At 41.2% G+C, this 25,455-nt stretch overlaps 1 protein-coding gene across 1 annotated transcript in view; it reads right to left on the bottom strand.

Annotated features, from left to right (window-relative positions):
- The window catches only part of Sdk1 (sidekick cell adhesion molecule 1), a 968,286-nt gene that overhangs the window by 825,457 nt on the left and 117,374 nt on the right, over positions 1 to 25,455 (bottom strand). The gene's annotated exons all lie outside the window — the stretch shown is intronic.

Raw genomic sequence — 25,455 nt, 5'->3', positions numbered from 1 at the left:
AAGCAAGGTTAGCACATGCTCAGTACAGAAGGGGTTTGTCCCCAGACATGTTTAACCCTTTGGTTGGCTGAACCAACAACAGCAGACGCACCCGATTTCTAGCTGTCATCTTCACACAGGCTCCTTCCTGCTCTCCTATATTTGACATCAGTCCCTTCTTGGGAAGGGCAGCACCTTCAGACAGATGTGCATCTGATAGGTCACAGCTGTTTCTTCACATACACTTTCCGAGAACAGGCGGTAACAGTTTCTGGTCTTCAAACATCCTAGAAATGGCTGGAATTTTCTATGTACTTTCCCCCACTAATTGAAGGCATGTTTCACACCAGGAGCTTTGAAATTAAACATGACAACTGCTTCATTTTCCCTTTCTCACCAAAAGGGTGCTGCTCACCACTGTGAACAGGACTCATACCACCTAGGTTTGTTTTCTACTTTATTAAATTATTTATAGGGGTCTGGGCAGGGCGTGGGTGAATTCTAGAACTACTTAACATAAAGGCAACTGTGGTATGAGGGTATATTTTTAGCTCTCAGCACACCAAAATACAGAAAAATTAGTATATCATGGCAATTTAAGTAGGCTACCAAAAAGTTATTCAGAAATCAAACTCCCAATCACAGATTTATGCTCAAAGGGAAAAATATGCATTCAACTGCTGATTTATACCAGTCATTCATAAAGTGTTCAACAGATAAAGGCCGTAAATCTGCCTGCGTGAGGACATAAATCAGTCCCACAGGAGGATAGCAGTTCTGTCTCATGGATGGAACTCAGCTGGTGAACAACAGCTTAGGCCAAAATAAAATAAAATAAATAAAAAGTTTTTTTAAGTGTGTTTTAGCTGAATAATTCTTACAACTTTTCTACCAACTGCAAAAAAGTAAAAGAACTAGTGACATTTAAGAAAGAAAAAGAAAAAGCCATGGACCTCTCAACTCAAGGTTTAAATGCTTTACCAGAAAGGGCATGCAATAACTACATTAGTTAGTCAATAATTGACTTGGCTAAAAATGGCTTTACTCAACTCTTGCTACTTTAGAGAAAATGAAAAAAAAAAACTGTAGTGCTCTTAAATGTTTCAGGTGATTGTTTATTCATTTTTTTTGTTTTGTTTAGAATGAAATATTAAGCCCCTTAAGTTCCAGAGTGGTATAATGATGTTTAAATGTTTTTAAAGGAAACTTATCAAAATATAGGTATTCTAAAATGCCACTGAAGGTACCAGCCAGGGCTTGACAGAAAGATTTTATTCCAAAACAAACATTTTTAAAGTTATGCTAAGTATCTACAGTAAGCAACTTTGGTTATTTTAATATAGGCTCAGTGATCTTTTTACAATTCTGAACTGAATGAGTTAGAAGACAAGCCCATCAAAGTAAATCGGTAGTTATACAGCAAGAACCATTTGCTTATTGTTTTACATGTGGAGAAGAAGGGTTTTACTATTTAGAGACTACAACAATCAGTAATTTTTACAAGGCTGAATTGGAACTTTCATGACAGACAAACTGATTCAGTATCTGATCTGGCCTCAAGTTTCTTTCTTCCTTTCTTGTCTCTGCCTTCATTTTAAATTTTATTTTAATTTTATGTGTATGGGTGTTTTGTCTGCATGTATATCTATGCACCACTTTTGTGCCTGATGATCTCAGAGGTCAGAAGAGGGCATCAGATCCCCTGAAACTAGATTTAAAGATGGTTGTGAGCTGCCATGTGGGTGCTGAGCATTGAACTAGAGTCCTCTGGAATAGTAGCCAGTGCTCTAACCATTGAGCAATCTCTCCAGCCCTAACTCTAACTCTGGTTTCTCAATAGGAAGTTCCTTACCCATTCAATTATACAAAGCAAAACTAGCTCAGTTAAGAATACCAAGATCTAGAATATATCTCCTTTACATTTAGAATTCTCTTGATGGCAAATAAAAATGGAAAAGTATAAAAAGCAATTGATTCCATGATTAAACCACAATTCAGGGTCTTTTATCGATTACCTTTTCATCCTGAATTTATTATGTTCTCATTGTCTCAAAGAATCTAGCTTACAGAATCACAGAAACCTGCTTATTGCAAGAAATTCTCTCTGTTGAAGGTGACATCAGGCCTGCTCATCTCAAAATCTCACTTTTCTTTTGATAAGAATCTCAGAAATTAACTACATATTGTCCTCTTCCTAAGACAGATACTGGCCTGGTTCAATAAAAAATACAAAAGGTAGTCTCCCTCGCTGTCTAACATAAGCCAAGCCAGCTACACTGGCCCTAATGAAAAAACATAAATTCTTACCACATCTGTGCTTACACTTTCTTCTGGGAAGGAGGCAGCTCCCCCAGCCATTTGTTCTCTTCCCATGCCGATCTGTGACCGTCTGCCTTCACCTCCCGGTCCATGTGATGCTCCCTAGACTTTTTCATTTAAAAGTTAAGGGGAAATATTTCTAAATCACTTTCAAACTAATACATCAGTAACTGGAACAAATGCTTGTCAGACTATTTTCAGTGATTTAATATGCCTGAAAATGTGCTAGGCAAAATAAGCTAGCAAAAATCCTGAGCACCAGGATGGCGAGACATCTTACAGGTTAAGGGCGCTTGCTACAAACCCAATGACCTGAGTTCAACCTCCAAGAAAGAAAGAACTCCTACAACTTGTCCCCTGACCGCCAAGCATTCACCATGGTGTGTGTGTGTGTGTGTGTGTGTGTGTGTGTGTGTGTGTGTGTGTGTAAGGGCGGGGGAGAAGGGAGAGAGGGGGAGAGAGAGAGACATTTGTTTATGCTATGGAATATTACTTTAACTATGTGAAGGTGTGTTATATTTGTTTATGCTGCCTTTGTTAAAGATATAAAGATGTGTTACATTTGTTAATGTTGCATTTATTTAAATATGTAAAGATGTATTGCTTTTGTTTATGCTTGATAACTATTCTTTTTTTTTTTTTTTTTTTTTTTTTTTTTTTTTTTGGTTTTTCAAGACAGGGTTTCTCTGTGTAGCTTTGCGCCTTTCCTGGAGCTCACTTGGTAGCCCAGGCTGGCCTCGAACTCACAGAGATCCGCCTGCCTCCGCCTCCCGAGTGCTGGGATTAAAGCTTGATAACTATTCTTATTGTATATAGTCTTATTATGTTAAAATTAAAACCTTTCTTTTCATTTAGACAAAAAGGGGGAAATGTGGAATATTATTTTAACAAGGCAAAGGTGTGTTACAGTTGTTTAGCTGTAGAATATTACTTTAACTATTTGAAGATGTATTACATTTGTTTATTCTGCTTTTGTTAACGATGTAAATAAAGATGTGCTAAATTTGTTTATGTTGCATTTGTTTCACCTTGCCTGCCTAAGGCACCTAATTGGTCTAATAAAAAGCTGAATGGCCAATAGCTTAGCAGGAGAGGGTTAGGTGGGGCTGGAAGGCAGAGAGAATAAATAAGAGGAGAAATCCAGGCTCCAGAAGGAGAAAAAGGAGGAGAAAATGAGGGAGACAGAGAGGTACATGCCTGGGGCCAGAGCCAGGCAGCAGACAGACAGACAGACATGAGAAGCAGTGAAAATAGGACATACAGAAGGAAAGAAAGGTTAAAAAGCCCCAAGGCAAAATGTGGATGATGAGAAACAGGTTAAGTTATAAGAGCTAATGGGACAGCATAATGTAAGGCTGAACATTCATAACTAATAATAATAAGTCTCTGTGTATTATTTGGGAGCTGGATGGTAGTCTAAAAGAAAAAGCCTGGTACAAGTGCGTGTGTGCATGTGTGTATGTGTGTGTGATTAAATTGTTTTAAAATATGAAACACAAATACTTGCAGTACTCTACAGATGCTACCTCTCTCTATGCTTCCTTCTGACAACTGGATCAATTGTTGCAGGTGCTCCTCCCTAGAATGGAGAGGTCTTTACATCTGCAGTATTTCCTCCCCCATCCTAGATGCCTCTGCTTTTTTTTCTGCCTTTCATCCTCTCCCCAGATGTAATGTTTCCAGAGTAGGTATTAATTAGGGATGCATATGAACTCAGAACTTCAGAGAGAAAAAAATTTGATGTTTTAACAGCAAGTCCAGTGATGGTGAAGAAACTTTCTGTGTTCTCTGGTACTTTTTCTGTCAATGATTCCACCTGACTTCACAGTCCACTAACCTTTACCTAGCTCCAGCTGAAGTTCCACTCATTTGCACACAATCAAGTTAGTTTTTTTTTTTTCCTTTTTCATATAATGGTTTATGCAAAGTAAAAGGATAATCCTAGATTTTAAAGCTACATCACCCCTGGGAAAAGTTGGGCAGAGGAATTGTTTTTTTGTTTTTGAGATAGATTCTCACCATGTAGCCCAGGCTGGACTCAAACCCATGATCCTCCTGTGTCATCATCCAGGTGCTCAGATTATAGGTAAGGGCCCCTGTGCTCAGCCCTGGGAAAGGTTCTCAAGTGGCTTTGATTACATTGAAAGGTTTTAATGTCACATTCAACATATGGCTCTAACACCAAAATATGGGTGAGGACAAAATTAAAACATTACTACATCCAATTTCTTCATTCTTGGAAACATCAAATTTAAAAAAGAAAAAAGAAAAAAGAAAAATCCAATTTTAAAGGAAAGCAACAACTTTTAGTTAAGCCCTTTCTTGGGCGAAGAGCAGTCTATGTCAGGCAGATCTGTCAATGAGTTCAGGAACCGATTTGTGTTAAAAACTTGCAAAATATTACTTGAATTCGGACTGTACAAAGTTTAAGTCATAGGACTGAGGGAATAGCTGAGTGGCAGAGTGCTTGCTTACCATGCACAAGGCCCCTTCGTTCAATTCCCAGTATATGTTTCCACTCTTGATTTTGTCACTGTCTTAGGTGTTTTCTAAAATCTTTTTGTATTTTGAAAGGATTCACAGATTAATAGTGCACCAGGAAGTACTGACCCCCAAATAACCTAAGTGACCATAGTTTAGCTTGGTGTAGAATTATTACCTCTGTCTTATTTTTCACTTTGAAGTGACATGCCTTAATCTGAAACTCACAACATTCCTTCTGCCATCAGTGGAGACCAAGCCTTATGGCTTCTAACTTGCTGCTTGTGTTTTGAGTACCAGAACCTCTGAGACTCAGTTTCTCCATCAGCAACTCTTATCAACCTCTAAGGATTCCTTCCCACAACAATCCATTCCTTTTTGTGCTAGTTTCTTGAATCAGTCTTTGGAAACTCCAATCTTAAACGTCATTCCTGAAAACCACTCCGGATCCAAACTGAAAGCCAGGATACGTTCCTTCCTCACAGAGATGGGAGAATAAGTGGGCTCCTCCAGAGAGCATCTGCCTTTCAAGGTCCCTAAGCTGACAAAGGGACAGCTCATCTACAGAACTTCAGCTCTTTGCAAAGGTGCACCCAGTGTTCAGAAAGCAGGAGAGACAGAGCCGTCCCAGAGCTATGTGAGTGTATGAAAGTAAGTTCTCAGGAAGCTACCATGATGCATATGTCACCTTTAAACCAGGGGAGAATATTATATCTGTGAGTGTAACACTCATCATCAAGTGTGCAAGAACAAGGCTCCCACCAACAGCCATTGGGGAAGCTCTCTCACTGTAGTGGCAGACTTGTGTGCAATGGGAAGTGTCTGTTCTCTGTAGATTTCATTTTGCACCACATTCACTTTACATATGGAAGCTGAATTTGGCGAACTAATTAAACTTTGTACATTTAAACTAATTTGAGACCTTAAGAGTATTAAGTTATTCAAGTTTAAATGTTTTCTATATGAAAATAGCTACATATGTATGTGTGAGTGTGTCTGTATGTATCTGTGTGTGCATTGTGTGTGAGAATGTGTGTGAGAATGTGTGTGGGTGTGGGTGAGTGTGTGTGAATGTGTATGTGTCTGTGTGTGTGTCTGTGTGTGAGTGAATGTGTATGTGTCTGTGTGAGTGTGTGTGTGTTTGTGTGTGTGTGAGTGTGTCTGTTCATGTGAGTGAATGTGTGTGTTCGTGTGTGAGTGCAGTTTTAAAAGGTTTTTGGGGGAGACAGAATTCACTTAGCTTGGATTAATTGTTAGTATACACAAGGTTCTAGGTTCCTAACTCAGAACCACAAAAAGGCTTTGGTCAATGTAAACATCACAACTGTATAGTGAGAGATAGTAAACTGAACACCAACAATTATAAGTAGGAAATAAAAAAGCACCTTTGTTACCCCCAAAAAGGCATTGGTAGAATGCTTTGCCTCTTTCACCCTCAGAATGCTACTTAAGCAACAAAACAATAGGGCAATCCCAGCGGTGTGCTTTCAAAAGAGCTGTTCTTGAGAAGTGGTGAATTCTTCTATGAAGATTTGTTTTGTTGAAAAGAACAGTGACATAACATCCTTGGTCTCTACAACAACTTGCTAGAGTCCTACTTACCATTGAGATCCCTGCCATCCTCCACAGGAGACAAAGTCAACCCCAAAGGGAAGTACACTCTGCCATGACCCTTCCCTCCAGGGCTAGCCAGACTGTTCAGGAGTCCTGGGAGCAGAGGACAATGCAGCGTATGCAGGAGCGTTCATTAGCACCTAACCGCATAGAAATCTCTTCTACACACAGCCAAACGATTATTGCTCTGGATGAAAAAGTTAATGAGAAAGGAAATGCAACAAGCTGAACAGAGAAGGGGCTGAAGCCATCTGAGCTTTAGCGGCTTGCCTGCTGCCCTCAATGCACCAAACTGTGCTAAGTGCTATTTCTCCTAACCTTTTACAATCTTTTAGGTTTAACAATACTTTCAGATTCACTAAATCACACACATAATAGGAAAATGTTAATGCTAGCCTGACAATGCTCTTAATTCTGCTATAATATGACTAACATTTTCAAATCTGAAAGACACAAAATCTAGTGTTAAATAGCATTTCATTTGGTTTTCACTTCAGGGCATCCTTTTCTTTGCATATAACTGTGCAGCCTCTTCAGTCTGCCACTGACAGGAAGTTCAAGTGCCAGAGACACACTTCAAATGCCCAAAGCTGCGGTGGCACAGCTCACACTCACAGGGGTTGGATGCATTTCTCATTATTACCTACTTCTGAGTCACTGGGACATCTCTAACAGCTTTGCATATTTTCCAATTTTACTTATTTATCTTCGCTTTCCCACATTTTGCACTTTTGATTGTGGAACTTCTAGTAAGGGATTAATACAAGGCCACACTGGGCTTAGTTTTGTTCTTTAGAGAAAGCTGTTAATTCTTTTTTAATAGCACAGAGCATTCCATGAACACTGGGAACGTCAATACTTAATGCATACACAGGTAGGCAGTTATCAACTGCAGAGTAGATCATGTTCCAGAATCACAAATATAGCCAGAGGTGGGAACAGGTTTTTCTGTCTGATCAGTGCTGGGAAAGGATCAAAAGATCCCCCAATGAAGCTATGGCGACACAAGAACCCAGCAGAAGAGATGCTGGTATCCAGAGAGCCAAACATTTTCCAAAATGTCAGTCCTCTGAAGAGACAGTCAACTAGGCAGAGGCCACTGAGCTGATGTCCCTGAGAATACACACTGGAGTTTAGTACTAGAGAGCAGGTACTCTGGGGCCAGGGAGGAGAAACTCTGAGTGGTGGAAGAAAAGCAGAGGTGGAAATGATGTTCAGTCCTAAGTGTTGATTCTGTCCAAAGTCCACAGATGGATGTAGAGCACAACCTCAGAGGTGAGGACCAGCATCCTGAAGGCAGATGCCTGGACCCAGACACTCACAGTAACATGTTCCCATCATAGCACAAGGGATGAAGGCAGAAAATGCCCTCTCGGGATCTGTCACAAGGATTATGTGAATTAGCATACATGAAGTGCTTAGAACAGTTAATTTGCTCAGAATCTGTATTTATAATTGTGAGTTAATTAAGCAAAACATCCTGGACCATCCATAGCCTTGCCCTTTGCCTGTGTGTCTGCCCACAACCCCCCACCCATGCACACATACAATATGCCCTGAAAGGTCATGACTGTATGTGTTCACAAGGTAACTTCTACTTTATGAAAATGATCCCATATTTATATAAAGACTTGGTCTTTTAAGGCTCATTTCAAGTCCTGCTGAACACAAAGAAGAAAGAGAGCAACTTTTGATGCCACTTGTCTTTTAGGAGAATGCCTGTACGTGTGGCTCAGCGAGTACAGGAGTACAGGAGAGCTACGATGTTCAGTTGCTCGTTGTTCTCTTTGCAGCACAATGCTCCACCCGACCTGCCTGTGATTATTTGTGCTGAAGTGAATCTCCCATGGTGTAAGAAGTCACCGTGCTGTGGCTTGGGATGCCCTCGTTTATCCTATAGTTATAGCCTAGCAGATTCTAATGAAGTCTACTGAAGTTGTAAAACTCAAGAAAAGTTGCTACCAGTGGGAAAATCATTTGCAAATGTTCCAGTGTTTTATAGTGAGCAATATACTATTGCTTTAATTATAACATGGTTTATAAGCTTGCTTTGGTCCTCACCACTCTGTTAGAAATATTTCTTCTACAATATCCAGTGATTTTTTTCTTGCCAAAGCCACCCATCCTTTGGAAGCTGCCCTGCCCCATCTCGATACCACAGGGCAGTTGGGCCCTGCAAGTTCACTCACTCAACAAACCTCCATCAGGCACAGACTATGTGCCAGGCACTGTACTATACACTGTGATCACGGTGAAGAGTGTAATGGAAAAGAGGAAAGCAACAGACAAATCACGCGGCAGGTAAATATTTGACAACAACTATGATCGACACTACAAAAGGGAAATGGGCAGGTAGTAAGCTCACATTCCCAGAGCAAAGCATTCTGTATAGCCTTGGAGCAAGAGGAAGTGACACTCAAGTGTTGTGGGAATTTGGGGTATCTGGCCTGACAGAGGCATGCTTGTTTGTTTGTTTTTCTGGGCACGTGACTGCTTAAAACTGAGGAGAAGGTGCATTCTCTCTCTCTCTCTCTCTCTCTCTCTCTCTCTCTCTCTCTCTCTCTCTCTCTCTCTCTCTCTCTCTCTCTCTCCTCTCAGGGTGGTCACAGACAGGACAGCTGGTTCCACTGACACCCGGGCAAAATGGAGGAAGATGACGATGGCTGTTTACTTTGTTCTGTATCCATGAATATTTCTCCCCATGTTATATCTTAATAAATCCTTGATACCCTCTAACAGACTCTTGTGGATTCACTTAATAAATGGCACCCAATGTGGGCACAAACCCACAACCCTGGGATTAAGAGTCCCATGCTCTACTGACTGAGTTGTGGATTTGCTTAACACTCAAGAATCAACAGAGCTTGACTATAGAAGGGGAAAGAGATGGCTGAGACAGAAAGTGGAACAATGGCACAGAGCAGAAGTCAGTCTGATGAGCTTCTGCACCCCAAGGTGGGCTGGATGACAGGGACACAGAAAGCTCAAGTGCTGGAGTGAGGCTGCATGGGGGGCTGGACTGTACCCTCTCTGCTCTACAGTTATTAAAGACTCAATCTGCAGACATATGGCACACATCTCTCATTGTTCTTGTTCCTAACAAACCACAGGCAACCGACAGACAGATGAAGACCCAACAGGAGCTTTTGGAAGCTTGGTGACACAGAAAAACCAAGGGCTCTTGCAGAATCCAGCTCAGACTTGGCTTACAAACAGGACTTCCCAAGGTCCTCCCCCTGACCTGGAGGCATCAGGTTCACACGGCAAGCATGTGCGGTCTGAGACACTGACTGGGTTGGGAACCACAGGCCAGCCTGGGCCTGCCAGGACCACAGCTCCAGTTCTGACTGCCTGGAGGCAGCAGGCAATTAAAGAGGAGAGCAGGCACTTTTTCTGTTCTGTGAAACACACAGATAAAGAGGGAGGTGGAAACAGTGACTTCACTCATATTAATGTCAAGTTCTGAACTTTACAATTTGCCTGCTGTTACCCTGTGGGGAAGTTAATAAAGAGAAAGGAGGGGAGGCCAAATGGAAAATAGCATTCTCTTCTGCCACGTGACCAGGGAGACCAACACCTTCCTGGAAGGCAGAAATCTCAGTCCAACCACTTTCCTATCTCATCAGACATCTTTCTTTCTACAACTACCTAAATAAACTGTGTAATTTGACACTTGATACAACAACGCCATAAAGATTTATATGATCCATAATCATTACCTTGACAATGAAGATAAAATCTACTGAGAAATCATAAACTACTCCGTACTTGAAAAGCGACAGCAATGCCTTTAGCAGCAGCGCTGTCTTTCACCCTGCTTCCCCGCACACACCATCTGCTCTGTTAGCATGCAGTGTCACACGAAACTGCTCTTGTAATTGCAATCCTCACATTAGGACAACACTAACTGAATATGAAGGAATAGAGCAGAGACAATGAGCAGAAGAAAGGGGGGATGACTTATTTAGTAGCCTTGGCCTCTCTCCTCTCCCCAAAATAATTTGAAAAGGCTAGAAGGCGTTCAGCCAGACTTTTGAAACTCTGTTTTCACATGCATGTGCTGGGCCGTGGAGATCAAACAGTCCTCACTCCAAAGAAATGCACACCCTTGAGATGGAGATCATTTGCACAGGTATGCCAGGAAATGCCCAGCTTTTACAGTTCAGGAAGCCAGTGAAGAGCAGCCAATACCACGGATTGGTGATTATCCTACAGGCTCATTGTATGCTTTTGTGTGTGTACACAGTTGTATCTATATCCATATTTGAATACTATCACATTTCTTCTCAAATAAATGACTTTATTCTACATCACTATTTTACTCATTACTAATTGATTTTAATCTACCCCAAATGAGATGATATATATCTAGGTTTAACTGTCTGCTCTACACACACACACACACACACACACACACACACACACACATTGATCTTTTTATTTATTTATTTTTTTAAATTACACTCATGATATTAATCACATTTGTGGTATTCATAGATTACATTCGCAGTATTCATTCAAATATATATATAAAATTTTAAATGTCGAATGTAATTTTTGAAGGGGGTAGGAGGTCTTAATTACAGGCTTACAGCACAATGGGAGAACACCGGAGGGCAGAAGTTTGCTACTGATATTTTACAATCTTGCATCTAAGCTGTTAATGCCCATTATTCAGGATACACAGACAAGGAACTTCCCTTAAGCATTCAGGAGGGTGGAACCTGGCAGGGAATTAGCATTGGGAGGATATCAAGGTCAAGGTCCGCAAGCAAGGCAACAGTTACCCAAAACGGGGGCCAGGGACCTGCAGGTCCCTTTTTTTATTAAAAAATGAGCTTCTGACTTGGGTTGCATAGGATGTCAGCAGGTCACCTTATCCGTCATGGAGATGCCTGCCCAGGCCACACAGGTGCTCTGTCTTAGGTTGGTGAGTGCCCCCCAGGCATTACCTGTCTCTGAATACTCATTATCATACCGGCTCAATCGTGTGTGAGCTGCAAATTTAATTGCTGCCAAAGATCTCAAAGTGGCACTAGGCTTGCAATCTGTGTGTTCGGTACAGAAAACACCAACAGAGGTCCTATCTCACCTATAGCCATTAGGCTAAAGGCAACTGAGCTATTCCCTTCCTTATTGAGCCATACTGTACGTTGGAGTCCTTGTAAGATAGTATCCCAAAAGCAACTGGAACTTGAGTTTATAAATTTGTAATTTTCAAAGCCAATCGAGATGTATATAACTACTGAATTAAATTTATCATGTCCAATAGAATGAAAGATTAACTAACTGTGGTAGCTACTTTCACACACATTGATCTTAATATTAATTTTCATTGACAGATACATGTTACACTTTCTAGATCTGCCCACTCACAATTAAAGCATTTTAAATATTTTTGTAGCAAGTGAGAATATTTCTTTGGCCCATTCCAACCTCTTGTTTCTTTCCCAAGTTATGTGATTGTGATGAAGAGATTAGGAAACAGAGCACTTTCTACACACCCTCAAAAGAGTAAACCCGGTTCCCAGTGATTCCACTCCCAGACACAGAGTCAAGGAACTTGATAATATGTCCCGAGGAGACGCCGAGTGCTAAAGATTACAGCTATAGAAACAATGCAGGTGACAGTTTTTAGACGAGAATAAAATGAGACACAAGAGATCACACAGATAGAGCTTGAGAACAGTATGGCAAGTAAGAGAAGCCAAATTACACAAGCAAGCACATGTGAGCCCATGTGTGAACATGTCCAGAACAGGGCCTGGGGGACTGGAGTGGCTGTTAGTTAGTATAGGTTTTGTGATGTGCTGAAAATGTTGTGGAATTAGACAGCAGTGATGATCCCACAACCTAGGGAGTATGTTTTTAAAATAACTGAATTGTATATTTTAAAATGGTAAAATTCATGGCATATAAATTATATCACCAAAAAAAAGCATGCAAGCCATTACTTTTTCAGTGCCATGAATTTGCTTAATTTGCTTATTTTTTGTAAAGGTCCACAGACACAAGGAAGAAAATAAAAAGTAACACAGAAACCAACGTTCTCCAGAATTGGGGACAGTTTGCACTGTTGCTGGAGTTCTCCCCACCTCAGGACTCAGATCCATGGTGGAGGATGGGTCTGAGATGCCACATCTCCAAATCCCAGCACTCTCCTACTCTCCAAGGCAAGCCAAAAGAGTCCATTCTGCCATCATGAGATTGTTTCTCTCATAAAGCTCATGGGACTCTTCACAATGACCTCTACCATCACCTCAGGTGTCTCTTCCTGCCTCTATTGACAGCATTCTCAAACCAAAATTGTCAAAGTCCTCTCATTTCCTTTCTCTGTCTCTGTCCCTTCTAAGTCATAGCGAGTCTCCACCTCTTCACAGGTCTCTTAAGCCATGCCTATCTCGTTGCCACTTCAGCCCAAACAACACACACACACATGCTCTCACCGGGACTTGCAAAACCTCCTAGATCGTCTGTCCATCTTATCTATGGCCTCTCCAAACCCATATATCATCAGCAACCCCACTTAGCTTTTTAGCCAGCCTCAGCACCACTTCTCTGCTTACCATTCTCCAAGTCTTCCACACACCAAGGGCTTACCTGTGCATCCCCTGCCCAGCCCCAGCTCCAGACTGCAACTTCCCCATGTTCTCTGCCTCCGCCCTTCCTCCCCTCCTCCCCATTAAGCCTACAGGCTTACTCTTGGATCCAGCTCTTTGCAATTTCATTCTTGTGACCTTCACCCAAGATTTTCACAGATCTCTCTTTTCTACATCACCAGGTTTAGCTGAAATGTCACTTTGAGAGATACTTTCCTTGACGGTCTACCATTTTTAAATAGTCTGACCCTTGAAACTGCAATAGCTTATTCTTCACAAATATCTAACAACCTCTGGACTTGTTTATTTACTAAAATACAAGTTCCCAGGGAGCAGGAATATATTGCTCTGCTCTTCCCCTAGAACCAAATGGTAGGTTGGTAATAAATACGTTATTGTGTAGCTCAATCTCAGTTGGGCATTAGGTCGAAAGCATAGTGATTAAAAATAATATGCATTAGAAAGGTCACATTCCTTAAATCTTCCAGGCATGGATTACTGATTAACCTAAATAAATTCATAATTGGCAGTTTATAGCAGGCAGCACAGAGGAGACACTGACATGGAATTAAAAGGCTTCCACACATTTACAACCTCTGCAGAAGGCCGCTGACTCCATCCTTCCAAGTCCTGACTACCTGTAACTTTTATGCAGCTGTCCCAAGAACTACCACATAACTTTATGTGCACATGTGTGACGTGACACATGGAGAAGGCTCTTCTCTAGAATATGTGTAACAGTAAAACATTACAGTGTCTGTCTGTAAGAGGCTGGCTAAATGCCGGCACAGCTGCATTGTGGAAAGCTGGAAAATGCCCCTGTGGTAGTTCAGATGGTCAACTTGACAGGATCTAGTCTTACTTCAGAGATACATCTCCAGGCCCATCTGTGAGGGAGTTTCTAGACTGGGTTAATGAGGTAGGAAGTCACACACTTCCTGTGAGGGGGCATCATCCCATGGGCTGGGGTTCTGCAAGAGAAGTGAGGTGCAGTTACTACATGGCCTGCTGCCTCATGGTCCTGCTGTTACCAACTGTAGCCCCTTGACCTATGGACCAACACATGCCTTCATTCCGTAAGTTGCTCTTGTCAAGTACTTTGTCATGGCAATGTGGAAGATAACTAACTGTACAGTCTGTAAAAAAGAAGCCATGGATGCTGGTTGTATATTGTTTAAAGACTTTCCTAAGGAAACCTGTAAGTGAAGAACAGACTAGACACAGGAGGATGTTACAGTGTGGCACCATTTAAGAAAAGTCAAGGAGAGATGAGAAACATCATTTATGCTTACTCATGGAATATAGTGCCATCAACTCTGGGGGAGGAACGAAGTGGCTGGGACTTTTCTCTGCAGATGTCTTTAAACTTTCTGAATTTCTGTGTATATCAATTGTCCAAATGGTGTATCTTCAAACTTAGTTCCATTTCTCTTTACTTTGACTCCTTCTAGCCAAAATACAAGTTTGCTTCCTCCTATCACTCTCTCTCTGTATCTCCCCCAATCTCTGCTAGGAATGTCATCTTTATTTCTCTTCTATTGAAATCTTACATTTCGAACATCATACAAATCAAAACTCCTTTCCTTGTGAGTTTTTTGTACAAGCCAATCCCCATTGGAAATGATCCTTTTTCCTCAGGGTACCTGTAAGAACCTGCTGTATACCACTCATCACATTCAGCAGTGGCCACATCAAATTGCCATCCATCTTTCTACTACAGACTCTATCTACTAGTTTAGATGGTATGCTTCCCCAGGATTGAATGCTTTTCTCATCTCTACATCCCCAAACCTCTAGTGAGTAGTGGGTTCTCAAACTATGACTGCTAACATTAATATTGTAGAAGCAGGAAGCTTGTCACTTGGGGCTCACTGGAAACTATTCCAATTCTGATTGCTTCTCTGCCCTTTAATAAAGTAAAACACAAGGCTACCCAAAGGGACATTCTAAGGTGAGTTTCCAGAAATGAGTACCCATTGCACACCACCTGACAGTGCTCAGTGAAAACCTCTTGGTAAATAGTTGAAAAGGGGGCCCTAAGAAACTCACTCAAGCTAGTCTGTAGGACCAGGGTCTACTCACTCGCCCTGTCCAGGATCCTAGCTAGGGCCCATTGTGTGTCTACTACCACAAGGACCATCACCTGTACAGGAATGTGTTCAACTGAAATTGTAGAAAAGCCAAACTGGTATGTAACAGACACTGTACTGACAGCAATAACTCGAGTCAGAATTCTACAATTCTTTGTTAATATAATTAAGTACATATGCTAATCATTATACTGTATCAGATAAATTTTTCCTAAGGCATATCAATGCAAGGCTCTACGAAGAATCATTCTACTCTTCTTATTTAAAATGTGTTCATTGGGGACCTACTATGTGCTGGGCACCATTGTAGGAAATCAATTTATTCCTAGTGAATGCTGTTCCAAACCCCATCAAGTCCAGACATTAAACATATTAATCCCCACAGTTTGTAACCTTTTGCTCTCCAGTTTTGCTCAAACCCACTTGAAACTTTCTAAGTCTAGAGATAGTAGACACAAAGAATGCAGAGGGAATGAGAGGATTCAGAAGGAATAAGAGAAATCACTGCATTAAGAGGCAGCAGTAAAGTCCCGACAGCAGGGCTTCCCTTCCACAGCAGCTTATCTGTTTCTTTTCAGATGCACCGAGAAGCACCAGTTACAAGCGATACCTGAGTTTTGTAACTAGATCTCTAATTAAGCTGACAAATGCCACACGTTGCTTGCTACTAGAATACTCCATTAGTAAAACACGACCTAGAAAGGGGAGGGGAAACTTCAAAGGAACAAACCTAAGCTCTAAACTTAGCTCCAGGTTCATCTGTACCACTGAACCCTTGCTATGTCTCTGGGTCTCATAGTCTGACTCACAGACAACCGTTTTTAGCACGCTGATTGCTGAGGTCTCCTCCTCTCTGAGCCCTATGCAGCCACCGGCAGTGTTGACCATTGGGTACATTTGGGGCTCTTTTGCTCCTAAGTGCAGGAAGGACAGTAGTCTTCCTCTTGCTCTCTAGTTCTCTCCCACTCGGCTTTGCCCTGTGTTGGTCTCCCCTCCTCTCCCCATTGTTTCTCTATGGAGCGCAAACGCCAGCCCCTGTTCTTAGCTTTGTGTAAGATCTCTTACACACTGTCACTGAAAAGTTCTCCTTACACATTTTGAAAGGGCCCTTGTCCATGTAACTTCTCCAGCAGCCTTTCCACTGGAGTCTACTCTGTACTGAGGCCTCTGCCAAATAGACCATTTTCTCCAGCAGGGGGAGGGGGCAAGTGAAGTCAGTCAAGCTCAGAAACACAAGCTGCAGGCTCTCGAATGTTGATCTTAGCCTATAAGCTTTATGTATGCAGCTATCTATGTGGGAACAAGTGGGTACAGAGGTCAGGAAGCTAGGAGGAGGAGAAGAGGCTTCAGGGAAGGGGATGGGGAGGGTAACAGAACACGTGTGATAGGAGGGTGGAAGGGCATAAGCAAGGGGATGGAGAGAGGAACAGACAACCAGCCAAAGCAAACTGTCATAAGGAAACATGTTACTCTGTATACTAATTTTTAAAAAATCAAAAATTAAATTAAATTTAAAAGTAAGAACATGGTTTGATATGAGTTCACACTGTAATTCCAACTTACAGTGTGCAGTTAAGTTCTGAGAGCCACAGCTTCCACGTCTGTGGAACAAACACACAGCCCTTCTAAAGGGAGGCTGGATGAAATGCTGCTGCTGCTGCTGCTGCTGCTGCTGCTGCTGCTGCTGCTGCTGCTAACCTTAAGTATCACTTATTATATGCCACTATGGCTAAGCAATGTGTGAATATGTGTATTTTAACCCTCACCAAGAATCCTAGTATTATGTCCTTCTACAGATGAGGTGGCTGAGGCATGGACTCAGAGCAGATCCTGATGGTGCTGAGAACTCAGAACACCACCAGCAGATGTTCTGAGGACATCCGTGGGGCACTTTCAGACCATGTAACCCACTGCTCACTTATCTTAAAACATGATGCTTTATCAACAGGGAAAAGTGACAAAAACAAACTCCAAGGCTAGGTAAATGGCTCAGTGGGGTAAAGAGTCTGCCCTGCAAACATGAGGACCTAAGTTCAAATCCCCAGCACCTAAGAAAAAGCCAGGTACTGGTGCCCACTTGTAATACCAAAACCGAGGAAGCAGACACAGAGAGATCCTTGGAACTCTATGGCCTGCCAGTCTAGTTATGTGGATGGATGAACTCCAGGTTCAGTCTCAAACTCTAAGGTAGACAGTGAAAGAGGAAGCCACCTGACATTAGTCTCTGGCCTCCACAAACACCCACACACATGAATACACACAAACACACATACATACGAACATAACAAGCCCATAATTCACTACTCTCCAGCCCACCTCACCGGACACAGAGCACAGTTCTCACCTTTCTGCCTAGGGTCAGCCAGCCCCCAGGAGCACCCACAGACCTTCCTGGCACCCCTGCCTCCTGCTCCTTCTCTAAGCCAGCTCCAGCACAGGGTTTCTCACTCCTTGTATTACTTCTTCCGTTTTTACTCTCTCCACCCTGTCCTGCCTGAAGAATAAATTTTGCAGTCAAACAAACTGTTAAATGTACAATTTGGTTAAGTGTTTAACTTATATCAAGGTTGACCGAAACAGGATGCCAGCATTCCAAAGCTTGCTTGTATGACCATCAAACAGGCAGTGGAGGCATAGCAGAAAAAGACTACCTTGCTGCATGGGCAACAAACCACAGACACAAGAGCAGAGATGTGACCAAAAGTGGCCATGTCCTCTCAGACTACACAGGAGCAATATTCAAGTGGCCTTAAAAGTATCCAAAACCAAGACATAATTGCATCTTAAAACATACCATCATGATGCTGGGGATGGGGAGAGTGGGGGTGCAATCTCAGTGAAGAACAGGGTGGAAAACACCATCATGAAGTTGAGCAGAAAGGATCGTGGTAATCAGAAGCAAAGGGGTCAGTGTATATTAACTGATTTTGTTTTAATGTCATGAGAAAGAAAGCCAACTCACATCTCAAGGGGAGGGGGAACTAACCACAGCAAGGCCACTCTTCAGGGTTTTATATTAGCCCCCTGACAGGCCAGCACTATAGTCCGCCAACTGTCAATAGACCTGACAGAACCACTTAAGCTAATTAACTAGTTAGATCTTTGAAATGCAAGGGGAACTGCATTGCACAATTATCCTAAAACTGCAAACTGCTAAATAAATATTGCAAGCCTTTGGTAAATAAATAACATGGCCAGTTTATGATATATTATTATTGAACATGACTGAAAACAGTTGAGTACACAAAAGCCAGCCAAGTTTTAAAACCATGAATTAAAATATCTATTAAAGAAAAACATAAACAGAGGAGTCTACACTATTGTCCAGCACATAAAAAGATAATAGTTAATTGAAGGCCAGATCAAACCGGTAAGTCTATGCAAATAGGTACCTACAAAACATAATCAACATAAATGAAACTATAGTCTTCTTGAAGAACAAGAAAAATGAGATACTTAAAAATATTATTTTTTCAGCCATTTGTCTTGCAGAATTCTGATCATAATTTCCTTTAGAATTAGCAATTGGGCTAATTGGCCAGTGGTTAAGATCATGTGCTGTGCTTGCAGAAGATCTAGGTTAAATTCCCAGCACTCACATTTCTGCTCACAACCATCCCTAATTCCAGTTCTAGGAGACCTCTTCTGGCCTACACGGGAACCAGGTATGCACATGCAGGCATGCAGTGACATAAATAAAAAAATGAATCTTTTTTTTAAAGTAGCCATCACAGTACAATTTTTAAAAAATCAATACAGCAATCTTTATAATTAAAGAGATCATTTTGCAATAACAAAAAGTAACATTGTAGTCATAAAGTGAATTGGGTTGAAACAAAATTGAAACATACACAATAGTGTTCCCCAGGTTACCGCACAACACTAGCCTCACTCAATTCTCTCTAGATTCTAGGTATGCCTGCCTACCCCTACCCAAGTGTGCTGAGGAGGGTCTATCTGCCTCTTCTGCCAGGGTCTAGCCTAAGGTCTGGTCCATGATACACACATATGAAGCTGGATGGAGTGTTTGCTTTCAATGCTCTCTGCCTCAAAACTGGGAACCCCTTGAGAAGGAAATCTTCTCATTGGCCCTTGTGTAACCAAGCCTACAACAGTGCCTGACATATAGTCAATTAAATATCATAACTATTAATTTTTATATAAATTTATTTATTTTACATCCGACCGCAGTTTCTCCTCCCTCCTCTCCTCCCAGTGTCTTCTCCCACCTCTACCCTGTTCTCATCCCACAATCCACTCCTCCTCTGTTTCTGTTTAGGAAAGGGCAGGTCTCCCATGAGTATCAACAAAACATGGCACATCAAGTTGCAGTAAGACTAAGCATCTCCCCATGTGTTAAAGCTGGGCAAGGTATCCCAGTGTGAGGAGTAGAGTCTCAAAAGCCTGTAGAAGAGTTCGAGACAGCCCCTGTTCCCACTGTTAGGAGTCTCACAAGAGGACCAAGCTACACAACTGTACCATATATGCAGAGTACCAAGGGCAGTCCCATGCAGGCTTCCTGGTTGTTGGTTCAGTCTCTGTGAGCCCCTATGAGCCAAGGTTATATCATAACTATTAAATGTAATAACTTAATGTCTAATTTACTGTAGTGAGCCTGGGAGATTATACTGAACTCCTAGGTATCTCACTAACAAAAGGTTGATTTCCTTTAAAAAAAAATCCAATTTATTAAATGATGGTGAATTGCTCAACATCACCCCTGAGACAACTAATTTCTGAATATGAGTAAACTCTAATATGAGTAAACTCTTGACATGCTTATTTTCCCTTCATTTATTTGTCCATTGACTCAAATAGCTTAACTGCAGACACTTGAATAAGGTACTGATCAGCTATCCAAAGTATTGTTCACAAGATACATTGCTCAAAAGAATAAAAATTTCATAATGTCTCCCATCGTGCAAAAGGGCCCCTACGAGCTTTGTTGTTATCCATCTGCCACTAAAAAATTCATGATGGTTGATGACTGTCAGAAAACACTACATTGCTACAAAACTACTGCTGAACCAGGCCTGGTGGTGCTGGCCTGTCTTCGCAGCTACTCAGGAGACCGAGGCAGGGAGATGGCAAGTTCAAGGCCAACCTTGACTACAGAGAGAGTTTGAGGTTAGCCTGAGTGACTTAAGGAGACCATGTCTTAAAAATAAAAAGTAAAAAGAGTGCTGAGGAATATAGCACAGGCATAGAATGCTTGACGAGAAGGCACAGAACCCTAAGTTCCATGCCCAGCACCACCAAAAAGCAATGAATGAATGAATGAATGAATGAATGAATGAAAAGTAAAGTCCTCTGTGGTCTCTGGAAGTGTTCATATGAAGCCCAGAAATCCTGGGGAGTGAGGAGGGGGATATAGCTTGTGAACTAAGAGGGAAACAAGAAAGCAGCTAAGGACCTTGCTGACCCTGGACATCATTACTGCACACCAGCATTCTTTGTCTGTTACTCGGTCTTGCCTCTGTTCTTGCATATACAGGCAGTGAACACAATTCAGCATGAAAGGATGACTTCTGTCCTCATCTCCAGCATCACAGATCCCTTCGGCAACCACTTCTCTGCAGCCCACTCACTCTGCAGTTTACACAGGCTTAGCCACACAGAAGTACAAACTAGAACGGGATGGAGTCTGCTGTATGCAAATGTACTGTGTATGTATGTATGTATGTATGTATGTATGTATGTATGTATGTATACAGTGTTCCTGTTTATTTCCCAGCCTTAAAAACTCCTCAGTTCATCAATTAACTTTATAGACTCATCTGGTGCTTATATTTATCTGCACATACACATGTAAATCTCCTCCTGAATTGTCAGTATGTGTGTTGTATAGTTTCTCAATCATTCAAAATGCTCTTGATGAATAATCAGAGATTAATATTCCCCCTAACTGTCTGCTCTTCTCAAACATACAAACACTAGGACACTGGCTTATCCCTGTCTAGTGCCCTGGTCTGGATGACAACACTACCAAGCAGATTTCCTTGGGCCCAAGACAGCCTAGAGTTAAAAAAAAAAAAAAATCAGGTTGATGAGTGCACTTGCTCCAATGGAAAAAGAGATGAGATCTGAACATGTCTGAGTCCAGAGTGTCTGAACTTGACCATGAAGTACCAAGGAAGCACAGAGTTTTTGAAAGGGAAAGAGGAGTCCAGCAAGGTCTCCTCAGACACTAGTCCAGAGAACATGCACTCATGTATTTGCTACTCTCTGGCAGTACAATGAACATGTGAGGTAATCTGACATAACAGGACAGGGTTTCCTTTGGCCCACAGTTTTGAAGGTTCCAGTCAGGTGGGTTGGTTGGTCCAGTTGGTCTGGCTTCTTACTGAAGCAATCCATCAGAGCAGTCACTGGGTAGAGCAAGCTGCTCACTTCATGGCAGCAAACAAGCAAAGATGGGAGCTGCTGAGATCCAAATGCCCCTTTAAGGGCACGTTCCCAATGACCTAAGCTCTATCCACTACCCCACGCCCCCCACACACACCCTAAAGGTTCCACTTTGTCCCACAGCACCAAACCTTCAATACAGGGGACTTAGAAGGGTGTTCCAGACTGAAAGGACAGCACTATATAAGGACAAATCTAAAGCTCTGGAGAGCCTGACAAGTGTTATACAGATACAGATTGATAATCTTTTCAGCCAAGAGTCTGATGTAATACACACATCCCAATTCCACGTCCAGGGAAACTCGCTGTGACAGTAATTGACTTAGTTCACATTTCAATGCATCAGCTTTTAAATGAGAGCAGAAATCACTTGGATTAACCACTCGACTAGCTTGTTGTAGAGTTGGTTTAGAAAATGAAATGCAGCGGAACTCTGCTGAGGAAGGGTTGATAAGATTAAACTGGAAAGGACTGGTGTCCAAGCCCCTCCAGAGCTGCTGCGCTGTTTCCCCCAGCCTCTGCTCCAAGCTGGCAACACTACTGAAGCAAGCCTACCACACCTGCGCAAGCCACTCCAACTCAGTGTCTACATGAGGGGGTACCACCCCAGCCTGGCATGACCTCAAAGGCTGTGAAGAATGGTAGACAAGTGGAACAGTCCAGTGAAAGATGAAGAAGAGGTAGACTCTGGAGGCCACAGAGCACATAAACCTGGGATGCTATACAAATTAAAATTTTCTGACACAGTCCATCTAGTGCAGGCAGTAAAACTGGTGGCCAACACTTGAGCGGCAGGCTTCCCTCTTGTTCACTGTATAAAGTCTGTGCCTTGTCTAATGACAAGGCTGTGACACTATGGGCCCAAGTTTTAGCCACTAACTATTCTACTCTGCCCCCTCCCACCTCAACTCCTATTGAGAGCAGTCCTTTTGAGTCCCCCAGGCAATACGTTATGCTTATTTCCCTAATATACTGCAGTACTGAAATCAGCTTTAGGAATAAGGCAGTTGGACTAGCCCAGGGTTGGATAAATCACCTTTAAAAAGAAAGTTGAGGCTTCCTAAAGACACAAAGGCCCACATCAGAGCCCATGATCCCTGGAAGCTAGTTCAGTTCTTGAAAATCAAACTACATATATTTTTTTCTCTGAATCTTTCTCAATACAGACAATTTCTTTCTCCAAGTCTCATTTGAATATTTTCATTAACTTAATACCAACCCAAGTCATATTACATATATTACAGGGCACAAAACTAACAAGTTACAATGTTTGAAATCTTGTGCTTTTGAACATACTCCAAAATAGCTTTTACATTCTCGTCCAATCGAAACATATCTGTTAAAATTCCAATCACAGCAGCATTTTAAAGGATGCCACACCATAACCCTGCACAGGCCTGTCCCATTAACCAATGTGGTTGCTCGGGTGCTGAGCACTTGACCTCGGTCACGTAAGAACACTGACAACAATCAACTGGCTTTCAGCCCAGAGAAGCTTTCAAAACCAGTTTGGAAGCATTTCATAATTTTAAACACTTTACAATGAATGCCTTTTGTACTGACTCTTCTTACACCCTAAAAAACAAAACAAAAAACAAAAAACAAAAAAACAAAAAACAAACTGTGAAGCCTGTGAGCACATCAAGTTGTTAGTAAACAAACGAGGTCAACAGACTGCATTAATAGCAATGCTTTCAATTCTGGATTACCTGGGAGCCAATTAATTCCTTGTTTATCAACTATAGCAAAAGAAAATAATAAGCCATGTAGAAAAAAATGTAATTGGCTACAACTCAGTGACAATACAACAATAATGATAAAGCTATATGCTGGAAAAAAATCTGTCTGAAGTTGGAAATTCTATATGTAAATGAGTGAGACACAGCTCACATTTCTTGAATGCAATCCGGAAATATATGATTGTAGTACCAAGACAGACATAAAGACCATGTATGTGCATATAGATGCTTCACAGGGAATACACAAGTAGGCATCCTGCATGGATTCAGAAAATAAGAACACTGTATCTTAACAGTCATTGTACAATTTAAAAAACAAACTGCAGTAGGGCCTGGAGAGAAGGCTCAGTGAGTAGGGTGCTTGCTGTACAAGCATGAGCTCTGAACAGAGATCTCCAGCAACCATGGAAAGAGCCAGGCATCATCCCAGAACAGGAGAATCCCTGGAGCTCACTTGCTGGAAAGACTAGCGTAATCAGTGAATTCATAGATAGATAGATAGATAGATAGATAGATAGATAGATAGATAGATAGATAGATAGATAGATAGATAGATAGATGATAGATAGAGATAGATAGATGCATGATAGATACATACATACATGATAGTAGATATAGATAGATAGATAGATAGATAGATAGATAGATAGATAGATAGATAGATAGATGATAGACAAATGACAGATATCTATCAGATGATAGATATATGACAGATATGGATAGATTGATAAATAATAGATAGATGATAGATAGATAGATAGATAGATAGATAGATACATAGATAGATAGATAGATAGATAGATAGATAGATAGATAGATAGATAGATAGATAGATAGATAGATAGACAGATAGATTTTTAGAATTAGAGAACAAAATAAAAAGTCACCTGAGATCAACCTCTGGGCTCCACACACTCCAACAACAAAAACCATTGAGTCTTTTTAATTGGGTTTGTGTCTTAACTTTGATTCAAATGTTTAGCTATCATCTTTTCATCCTCCTCATGGCATCTAAGTCATTAAGCTGCTAAATAATCCCTTTTTAATTACTCAGTGGCATTTATAAGTCAACACCACAAATCATAAAACACTGTCACGTGATCTCATATCCAGATAAGGTGAGAAGGGTAGAAATGAATGATCATTCTCCAGAACTACTGCCCAACGGGTTTTGTTTTTTTCAGGGGGCAAGTATTCCTGTGTATCTGTGTTTATGGAAGACAGTCGCCAATCCGCAGGACATGACCACCTTGTGTTTTTATATTAGGGTCTCTCTCACTCACGTAAGCTTACCAGTTATGATAGTCTGACTGGCTAACAAGCCCGAGCAATCCTCCCGTTTCCACCTCCCCAGAACTAGGATTATAAACACACACCACCACACCCACACTGTGCTGGCATAAAATTTAGGTCCTCATTCTGGTGATGCAAGCACATTATTGTCTGACTTATCTTATAAGGCCCAGTTTCCAAAATTTTACATCATATGTACCTTAATGTTTCCATAAATTTGCACATATAACCCAAACCCATGATAATCCCCATTTTTCAGATGAAGAAATTGAGACACAAAAGGTTGAATTAATTCCCTTTTTGTTTTAGTAATTGTAAAACAAACACTCATTACTTAAATGAGAGACAGAAAAAAGGCCAAATAAAACAGAATAACAAAATTTGAAAAGAAAGAAAATAGGATTCTAGTATTGAATATGCTGATGAGAAATCCATAAAAATGTTGGATTATCTAACTTGTAATAAACCAAAGTATGAAGAGCTAAGTCTCCATTGGTTAGAAGCCCTCACATTTGTATAAGAGCAAAAGAATCATGGTAAGTTTCCAGTTACAATAAAATCTATTGTTGAGTTTAGGATAAAGTTTATATTAACTAATAGGCTCAATAATGTTGAGATTTAAGTATGCCAGTTTCTATTTTTAAGCTACACAAATAGATAAGGGAAAATTGCAATCAAGAAGAAAAACAACATTGTGATTTATTTAAGCACCTCAAAATGTCATCGTAAAATGGCCCACGTGGGAAAAAAAAAAGAACTACTTCAAAGTATTTGCCTTTCACAATACATATCCCTATTCCACTTGGAAAATTTAATTGTGTTTTGTGTATGACCTTTAAAGCATCATTGTCACAGCTTGATGGTAACATCCCAATAATCTCAATAAAGCATCTACCACAGATGGGAGGTCATAAAATCATAATAGAAATACTCAAA

This window comes from Peromyscus maniculatus, chromosome 23, assembly GCF_049852395.1.
Source record: "Peromyscus maniculatus bairdii isolate BWxNUB_F1_BW_parent chromosome 23, HU_Pman_BW_mat_3.1, whole genome shotgun sequence".
Lineage (NCBI taxonomy): Eukaryota > Metazoa > Chordata > Mammalia > Rodentia > Cricetidae > Peromyscus > Peromyscus maniculatus.
The sequence above is the reverse complement of the archived record's forward strand: the minus strand, read 5'-3'. Positions and strand labels throughout refer to the sequence as shown.